The sequence below is a fragment of the Castor canadensis genome, chromosome 7 (assembly GCF_047511655.1).
Source record: "Castor canadensis chromosome 7, mCasCan1.hap1v2, whole genome shotgun sequence".
Classification (NCBI taxonomy): domain Eukaryota; kingdom Metazoa; phylum Chordata; class Mammalia; order Rodentia; family Castoridae; genus Castor; species Castor canadensis.
The window spans coordinates 91463648-91474243 of record NC_133392.1 but is presented as its reverse complement, the minus strand read 5'-3'; the positions used below and the strand labels follow the sequence as shown (position 1 = coordinate 91474243).

General features: G+C 36.6%; 1 protein-coding gene across 2 annotated transcripts in view; it reads right to left on the bottom strand.

The window, feature by feature from the left end:
* LOC109688705 (uricase) overlaps positions 1–10596 on the bottom strand; it is an 84196-nt gene that overhangs the window by 56125 nt on the left and 17475 nt on the right. The gene's annotated exons all lie outside the window — the stretch shown is intronic.

Genomic DNA, 10596 nt, shown 5'->3' with positions numbered 1-10596 from the left:
GAACATTAATAAACTTATAAGATACAATTGCTAAATAAAGCTTGAACTGTAAGTCCCAAGTTCAAGAAGCTTACAGTCTAATAAAAATAATTACAATATTATAGTTAGCACTTACAATGTAGTAAACATTCAGCCCATATTTTGTTATTTAACCTTCACAACAATTCTGTGCAGTAGGAAATATAATCCCCATTTTACTGACAAGGAAATAGAGGCATAGAGAATTTCAGTAATCTGCTTAGGTCTATTTGACTTCTGAGTCTATGTTTTTAGCTTCTATTCCAAGATACAATAAAAAAGAAATGAGGCAATATAAGATAATGTCTAACTTGGTATCTCAATACAATAACAACAACAACAACAAAAACAAACCATGGGACCTAATGGTTTGATGACTAGCAGAGAAAAAGCTGTTTATCTTCCTGCTAGAAGCAAGTATAAGCTCTGAGCATGTTGAATGCTATCTAGATAACTTATTTGAAAATCTGAAGAGGCCTCAAAAATATTTTAGCCTCTCAGAAATCACATGAGTATAAAGAATCCCAATAAAATAGGATTCTTAGAGAAAAATCCAAAAGCACAAGATAATGATTTTAAAGCTGAAGAGGGTCAAAACTTAATCTAATGGTATAGAGAGGGATGAATAACAAGTAAAAAGAAAGTTAAAATGAAGGATTTCTACTGAACTGAAAATACATAATAGGGGCTGGGGACATGGCTCAAGTGGCAGAGTGCTTGCCTAGCAAGTGCAAGGCCTTCTCTCTCTCTACATAGATATAAATACAGATATAGATAATAGGTTGGAGCCCCCTTCCCCAACAGGTAAGTCCAGATCTTCTAGAAATGTGGCTGCATCCCAAACTCATCAAAATAATCTAAAAACAGAGATCAAAGTCAGATTCCATAAAATGAAGAGTGGAGGAATGTGACAGATTTAAATGAAGGATGTGGCTCCTGCTAAAGAGGAGATGGGAAGTGGCTGGACCCTCCTCGAGAAGGAAAAATATTGAAAAGGACTTGAATGGTCCTGTTGTTCAAGGATATCAAATCACGACCCTAGGAGGAAAGAATATATCTTGGTGTTGGTAACAACCTGTAATGGAGCTGAAAGACAGCCACAATAAATCCAAGTGAGCATATGAGCAGGACTGTTACCCAGTCATGTTGATTCCTGCAGGGACACTGGGGAGGTTTCTTTAGGGAATGACAACATTGGAAGGAAATTAAAATACTTCTGAATATAAATAATGCTGTTATTGATTCTCTTTGGAAGAAATGGAGGGCATGGAAAATAATAATGAATGAAATATAAGTTCTACATTGTGGCTTAAAACACTGGAATAAAAAACCCATATCAAAGTTGGGAGTATATCTTACCAAAAAAAAGTGTAAGATTGTAGTTGGCTACAGACTTGTTAATGTGATTGTGAAGAAAAGAAATTAAAAACTGAAATAGACCTATAGAAGTAATTACAGTAGAAGATGGCAGTTCTAAAACGCAAATGCAAATAATTTCTGTCTACCATCATAATCTAGAAGAGCTATTGTCCACTGTCTATTACTGATCATTTCCTCTTCAGCTTCAATGACTCGACAAAGTGTGGGGTTGTAACACCAATAAATAAATAAATAAACAAACCATAGGCCAAACTAAGTTGATCAGATTTGGGGGAGAGTTTAAAGTAGGAGTAACAGGATTGTGTTTTGGGGACTTAGACAATTGATCTGGAAGAAGGGCTCTGTGTATTGCAGCTAAAATCATCATTTTCTGCCAGGTGCATACTAAAGTAGAATATTCTGGACTGCAAAAGCTAGAGAATGGGGCAGACATGCTGCAAGAAGACCAAGAGCACAAACAGGGTGATATCAACCAGATATCAGTTGAGTTCCTCATGAGCCCAGCTCTTCTCCCTGGTCACGTATTCTATGACATATCCCTATATTCATTCATTAAATGCCCCAGTTTTAGCTTACACTATCTTGGGTAGTGTTTTGTTTCTTGCAAGCAAACAATCCTCAACTGAATCATATAGAAACAAGAATAACAGTGTGCATGTGGTGCTAATCATTTCTGTTGAAATGATCAACATAACTCCCAGTCTCAAGATCTCAGCTGTTTTACATACCAACATGGTATATGGATTATAAAGGAAATAAACTTGAGATTATAAAATAGGATGGAAAATATGCTTTCACAGGAAGCAATACAAAGAAATTAGTGGGATAGAATAAGAAAAGGTAATGATGGGACTTCAAATATTCAGATATTGACTAACGTTCTCATTTAGCTAAAGTAATCCATGATGGGCTTTTGGCTTAATACACTGACAATTTTGTCTCTCAAGGAGTAGATATAATGCCTAGAAGAATTTCAACTCTGAACCTAAGTCTTACAAACAGAGGACATTTTCAGTAAAATGAAAATAATGGTGTCTTAGAAAAGTGTGCCTGAATGATCACCAGGGGGAAAAATAGCTGAAAAAAATCAAGCTTAGAAGACTTCAGATTGAGCTACAATAGAAAATGTGACTCTTAAAGAAAATGCAACTCCAGATGTTAAAATGAAATTCTGACTATGTGATTTCTCCATTAGGAAGAAAAGAAGAAAGGATGAAGGGCAAGCAGTGCTCTGTACAGTCTGATTTTCCACAAGCTCATATATGAATTGAGTGTGTACAAATTATAGAGAAAAAGGCCAATAAACAAAGAAGAATGAAAGAATGGCACCAACCTGTGTACAGAGTTATATGAAAGCTAAAACTTCAATAATCACTATTTATAAAAAAGTTAAGAGTAACAAAAATTGTTTTCTACTTATGTTTGGATCAGGAGATAATTATAATTTTTGAATGCCAACAAACTTTGCTTTATTTCTTTTTAGTGAAGGTGAGTGATATTCAAACTAAGAAGGTACAAAAAATGATCAGAGAATTTAATCAAGATCTCTGCAAAGCAAATTTAAAAGAAAACACAATTCCCTATCATGAGGTTGTGTTTCCAGATCCAATAAATGACAGTGACAACTGCTGAAAAGAAAATGATCTTTGAGGTGACATAGAAGACAGGTTTTACTTTTTAAAAATTGGATGGAAGATGTGGTCTCAAATGTAATACCCAACAAGGATCTTCAGTGAATCTTTTAAAGGACTAAGTTATAATTACTTGGAAAACAAACAACTACACAATCTTCAGATGTCAGCATGAACCAGGTTGTTTATGAATCAGACATTTTTGAATGCCTCATTTCTACTTCTGATGAGTGTTATAAGACTTGTGGATTATAAAATTGTAGGTTTAGTATTCTGGAGCAGCAATAAACCAAAGGTCTTTCTTAATATCTTTGAGGTCAACATGATATCATAGGATGAATGAGAGTATAGTTCAGTGAATTTATGCATTATTCAAAGGGTGGTAAGAGAGGAGCTGTGCCAATTTAAAAAGAACTCCTTGGTGTCATATCAAAGGGCCAAAGTACTTTTTCCAATTGAATCCATTAAACATTCTGTACCAGCCTCTGTAATGAGCAGAAGGAGCAATCAACAAGACAGACATCCTCTGCTCTTATAGATCTTATACTTCCTGTGGTCCTTAGCCCTCTTTCAAAAACATTTTTAAATGATTTCTACAGTTTAGGCCTTAAGTGTCCACCAAATGTCCATGTGACACTACTGGGAGGTTGTGGAACCTTTAAGTGGTAGGGTTTAGTGGAAGGTCTTCAGGTCACTGAAGGCATACCCTTGAAGGGGATTGTAGGATCCCCAGTCAATCTCTTCCTCTTTCTCTCTTTTTTGCCTCCCAGCCATGAAGTGAGCAATTTTGTTCTGTTACATGCTCCTGCCATGACATGTTGCCTTACTATAAGCCCAAAAGCAATGGGGCTAATCAATCATGGACTGGAACCTCCAAAACTGTGAGTCAGAATAAAGTTTCTTTTTATAAGTTGATTATATCAGGTATTTGTTACAGTGATGAGTATTTGACACAATGACTTTGGTGAGCATCTGAAAAATACATTTATTAAATTTGTGGATGACAAATAGGTAAGAGAAATAGCAGATCTAGAAGACATGATGACATAGGCTTCCCAGGGGATCTTGAAAGGCTTGTATAATGGGTTAAATCAAATAATACTAAATATAATAAGGATAGATACAAGATTCTTCCCTTGAATCAAAATAAAACAAAACAAAGCACAATGGTCATCAGAAAGGTATAGGCTGAAGGGAAATATAATGTAGCAGCAGACAATGTAAAAAATGACCCAGAAGTTTTGGCAGAAACTAGTATAATTAAATAATGTGATTGTCTGACAAAAGAAATAACTAATACAATCTCAAGATGTATGAGCAGAAGGTATAGCAGAATGAGTAAGGAAATAGGCCTACTGGATCTATCCTGTTAGTGGTCTATGTGTTACCTGGATAAGGAGGATAGAAAGAGGGAAGTATAGAAGAAATTAGTCAGAATAGTGACGGCTCCCAAAACTGTAGAAAGAAATGAAAATGTTTGTGCCTGAACAACCTCCTTAGAGATAGGATATATCTTCAAGTGTATAAAAGACCATTCTGTGGAACTGAGTCTATACTTTTTGTACATGATGTCTAGAACAGAGCTGGGATAAAGGAATGGAAAGCTGAACCAGTTTCAGCTCCAAATAAATACAAATTGTGTTGTCCAAACCTCTTATCATGGCATAGGAGCTCTACAAGGCCTACCCTGGCTCCTTCTTCCAGCCACTTTTCTCACCTTTCTCCTACCCATTCACTACACTTCATCCACTGTCTTTCCTCTTCCTCAAACTCACTAGATTTAGCTCCAATTCAAATCATGCAATTATTTTTCCTTTTTTCTAAAAATCTTTTCTCCAAATATACATATGGCTGACCCCTTCTCATCATTAAAGTCTTCAATATTAAAGTAATTTTTTTGTGTAAATGATTGTCCACTGATTAGAAGGGGGTGTTGAAATCCCCACTCTTGTAGCACTGGAGCCTATCTTCTCTTTATATCTCAAAATGTCTACTTCATAAAGTTGGATGCTATAATGCAAGGTGAGACCATAAAGTCAAGCAAGAAATTAAACTCAATGGACAAACCATGAGTATTCTCAAGTTAATGGATGAATACTACAGTAAAGGCAATGATTTAAGGAAGTTAATCTCTGGCAGGATCTGTCTGAGCCTTGTAATTGATTTGAACTAAATGATGTCCCTTCAGTTCTACAACAGTTCATTGTTTTCCATTTTATTCCATTTTAGGAAACTCTTAACAATAATCCCAATATGGGATGATCAGGTCTTGGCCTAAAATATTAATAAGTAAAACAAGAAAAGATCAATGTGAGAGACTTTTTTTAAAATAAAATCTGTCAAGATTTCATGTCCAAATTAATAATATTGATAATTGTTTCCATGTAGTAGGTACTCAGTAAGTATTTGCTTACATATGATAAAATGCATGTTCTTGAACACTGCCAAGTGTTTGTGGAAGAAAGACAACAGATTTGCACACACTGTCCCATTCAGATTCCTTTGTTATCAGTGTTCCACAGGTATTGGTTGATCACAACCAGATGGAAAAAGATGTCCTCTGTTGTAAACAGAGAGCCTCTGTGACCTATTGACTGACTTTATTGGAATTATCCTCCAGTTGGGCTCACACCTGTAATCCTAGCTACTTAGGAGGCTGAGATTGGGAGGATCATGGTTCAAAACCAGCCTGGGCAAATAGTTTGTGGTATACCCTTCACCAAAATAACCAGAGCAAAATGGACTGGAGGCAGAGTACCAGCTTTGTGAATGTAAGCCCTGAGTTCAAACCCCAGTCCCACCAAAAAAAGAAAAATTATCCTCCATACAAATGATTTGTTATATCTTGATGATGTAACCAGACTAGGCCTGTATGAGGCAGCACTGTAAAGGGATTAAAATGATTTCGTATCCACTTTGCCAGCACTTATGAACACAGTCTTTTCTAATTAATCAATTTTAAAATGATTGCAGTCAAATGAATGTAGTTCTTTCAAATTAATCACTTCAAAGTTCCATCCCCCATTCTCATTCTTTTTGCCCTGTAAATGCCAGAGTCCCTTCAAAGCATCAACACAACTCCCTGCTTTAGGCAGTCATGGTTAGAGATTAAGATTCTGATCATCCCTAATCCCACTCACTCTTCCTTAACTGGCCTCTCTTCTCTTTCCACAAGCCCTGTTTATTTCTAACGTTACTCGATTTTTTTGTTGTTACTTCCCACATTTTTTTTTTGCAAAGTTCTTTGAAGGAAATGTTAAATATATTCATGTAATTTGAACCAATTAAGTATGCCACCCCATGAGAGCACAACAGTTCTGGCATCACAGCATTGGTATAAAACCTAGCTCTGGTGACCTTGAGCAATTACTAGCTGTGTGACCTTGAACAAATTATTTAACTCTCTAAGCAAGTCTCTAAACTGAAAAACAAGAATATTAATAATAGGAATTAGATAATTATGTAGAAGAGTTCAGTGCCTAGCACTTACCAACATTCCTTCACCTTCCATTTTAAACTGCCAGAACAACAATGGATATTAAGTATACTAATCAATCATATCAAATCAGAGGTTGAGAGAAAGCAGTTGCCATGTCTGCACCACATTCTAACTACTCAATTCCATGAAGAAATCAGTCCAACAGATTGGCATAAACTGAGTAGAGGAACTGCAAATGCTATTAGAATTGTTCCTTTTTTCTATGGTGACAGCGTTTTCTCAACAGACAAATGAATAAAAACCAGTCATTTTCAACTTTATCTCATACTTGTAGTATCAAGAGGAAATGAATGCATGACATATTCTTAGAGAAGATTAAGCCACACATGTAAGTCTTACAGGCATCCATGAAAGGTCTTTGCAAATGCTTTTAACACAAACGTTCCTGATACAGCAGGAACAAGCAGACTACACAGGGCTCTGCTGCTAATTGTTTACAGAGCAAACAGGAGTGAGACCTGTTTCTAGATTCTAGAGACTTCAGTTCCAGTTCTGCCACTTTCTAACTGCACAGCCTCAGAAGATTTACTTAAATCCTCAAAGCCCTGACTGCCTCACCTCTAAAATGAAGGAAATTAAGAAAGAAAATACATGTAAAGTTCTTACACAAAGTAAGCAGGCAATATATCAAAGCCAGATTTGTTGGTGCATGCCTGTAATCCCAGCACTTGGGAGGCAGATGCAGGAGGATCTTGAATTCAAGGCCAGCCTAGGCTATATAGTGAGACTCTGTCTCAAAAAACAAAAACAAACAAAAAAGGTATATAAAATCCCTATCCTATGTTAATAGAATAAAACTATGTGTTATGTTCTGGGTTTCTAAGCTGCATTATCTGAAGTATACATGGTGTTTTGGTACAAAGGAGAACTTTGTATCTGGATAATAAGCAGACAGGTGGTGTTCAGCAAATATTTGATAATTTGTTTTGGCTTTAATAGAAGTACTTTGTGTACCTAATACCTAGACTAGGATCTTCTTCATTACCTTTGTAGATTAGATAGGGAAGCCACCATTTTGCTAGGTCTCCAACTAATCTAATCCCAAGATCCTATCTCTTTTATTCACTTCTGTTTTTCTTCATTTCCTTTAGTACCAGGAAGTTTCCAGTGATTTGGCAGGACAGCTCTCTGCAGAAGGCAATCTTTCTTTTTAAGTATACTTGGACTGTGTTAAGCTTCTATGTTCAATTGTTACTGTATGATGTGATAAGGTATTAATAAAAGAATTGAAGGAAGAGGAGTAATTTTAAACAATTATTTTAATGAACTGATATCATGATCATATATCTACAATCTTCTGAAAAAAGATCTGTTTCCTTCTGTGTTGGGTGAGAAGATTGTTATAATCCTTGAAGGCCACTAACTCCTGAGGGAGATGTGGAGCTGCTGGCTTTGGAGGCAGGGATGGTGTATGTGTGTGTTGGAACAATGGGTTTAGAGTCAGGGAGCAGCAAAGAGGCAAATGGAAATCCCACCTGTTCATGTATGTGCTATGGGGAAGGAACACATAAATTAATTTTGAAAAACGTATCACAAGTTAATTTTTTGCATTTCTTTCCTACTTTTAGCATAGCTTTAAGTTATTTTTAAATTTTAAAATACTTATTTATTAAAAAAACATATGTTCAGTAGAAAGTATTATAGCATGCAGCCAAGCAAAAGGAAGAATTCAAAGTACTGTTAAAAAGGCCAATCAATGGTTGGGGAGGGGGTTAAGGGAGGTAAATTGATTAAAAGGGCCAAGAAGAAAGTTTTGGGGAGATGCAAATGTTCGATGTCTTGATATTGGTGATGGCTACAAGTATATATACATTTTCAAAATTTATCAAACTATGCTCTTAAAATGGGTATATTTTGTTGTATATAAATTATATCTCTATAAAGTCAATTACTTTTTAAAATACTTTTATAATCACCCAATTATAGTTACTTCTCTCATGTGCAGTCTTTCAAATATTTTTATACATCTTTTCATTCATATATTTGGATGTTTAGACAAAAATGGTATTTTTTAAATTAAATCTAACTGGTTTGTCATCTGCTTCAATTTTCTACTTTCTTTTATGAAAGTAGATTTTACTACCAAAACTAACTGCTCCCACAGTACTTACTTCATAAAACCCAAGTGGGAAAATTGCTTTGGGGAGAGAGAAACAGGAAACTACTTTGACTTTTATAGCTTCCAAGATCTCATTATTGACAATTTAATAACCATTACACACTTAATAGGCAGGGCCTCACTATATAAACATTGTATTGCAAGGGTTGCCATTGGTAATTTAATGGCAACTGATTGCTGAGAAACTCATTGGCAGCTCCTGCTGATATCCTTGACATCATAACACGTTTGCCTCTGACAAAGGTAATTCCATCTGTATTTCTATACCTGATACACAACCCTTTGCATCTGGATTTTTACCAGACAATTTAAAGGAGAAGAAAACAGAACATTTTGAACACTTCTTCCAAAGGCCAACCATCATTAATTCCTGAGAACCAATTGTTTCCTATCTGTTCAAGGCCTCAAGAATAAAGAACTCAGAGGAGGTAAACTCAAAACCATCCCTGCCATTGATATGGCTGCCAGTCTAACGGCCTGACTGCAGGGAAAGCAGCACTGCTCCCACCTAGCTACAACCTCTGCTCCTATGGATACATGTGTGCACACATGTGTGCGGGGGAGTTAGACAAAGAATCTACCTCTGGGGTAATCTGTGTCTCAGGTAGCTGGTTCCTAGAGAGCAAGAAAAGGAGCTATGAAACACCAACAATTTTGCCAGGGACAAAATAATTCAATCCCACTAACAGAAAAACAAAAATAAAACACAGGATTTCATGACTCACTTTTACAGCAGTGCCCAGCAGCTCAGGACCATCTGCAGATAAGGGTTTAATCAGAGCTTCCTGATGACTCAGGTCTACACACCTCCGCAAAGAGGAGGTGTACCTGATAATTAAGGACAAGCTGGTCCAAGCTATAGAGCTTGCTGGATTTGTCCCTATACCCAAGAAGTGAGACTTGTAGCTAAGCCTCAGCCCCATTCCGGGCCCAGCTGGGAGTTTGCAGGCAGGAAGGCCTGAGTTCTTTAGGGTCAGGGTGCTGCAAAAAAGGACTCAAGTGGCTGAACAGGCGGTTCCTGGGTTCGTGTCTGCACCTTGGAGACGGTTAGTGCTACTCTTGGACAGTCACCCGGCAGATGAAAGTAACACATGAGAAACAGTAAGTCAGGACACTCTGACAATAGCAGAGATGTAAAAAATGACAGAGTGCAAAACCAGGACTCCAAAAGCACAGCTGTCTGAAGCCATTTAGGTTTGGCCTACAGCCTGCAGATCTCAGACACTCCTGAGGGCACGACTGGATTACAGCATTGGACAATGATTGATGTCCAAAGTGAGTCATCAAGAAAAGGTCAAATTGTGCACAGAACATTTTGTTTAAAAATCACTTTCCAAAATGGAAATTTTAAGTTGGCATTTAAGTTTAGGTTACAGTATGTTGGCTATTAATTTTACCCCTACTTAAAATATTAGATCTATCCATATTATAGTATTAAAACTCCACCCACAGAAAATTGTTTTTATCTAGATATTCTTTCTGATATATAAACATATACTCACACACACACATACACAAACATATGCATGCATATCTTTTAATCAAATGCCACCACTGATTATTCTAGATCCCATATCTTCCTATGTCTTATGGGATTTGATACTATCATTTCTCTTCTCCCACAGCTGTAGTTCTATGTTCTCTACTAGGCCTTGTTCTTCAGCATAGTCAACATGTTGAAGTCCCCCCACCTTGGTACTATAACAAATTTAAAAACCTACCTGGGTCCTACAACATGCAACCCTCCCCCTGCCACCCCGCCCCAATCACTGGCCCATGCTTCTTTTTCCATTCCCAATCATATTTTTAGGAAATGCTCTCAATCTTGTGTTCATTTCTTCAATGTATCTTCTCTTGCTAATTTCCAAAGCTTTAAAATAAGCTCTAATTACAGCTTTTGCACATTTGACCATGTTCCCTTTTAAAGTCATGCTTTCCTCTAGGTTCCT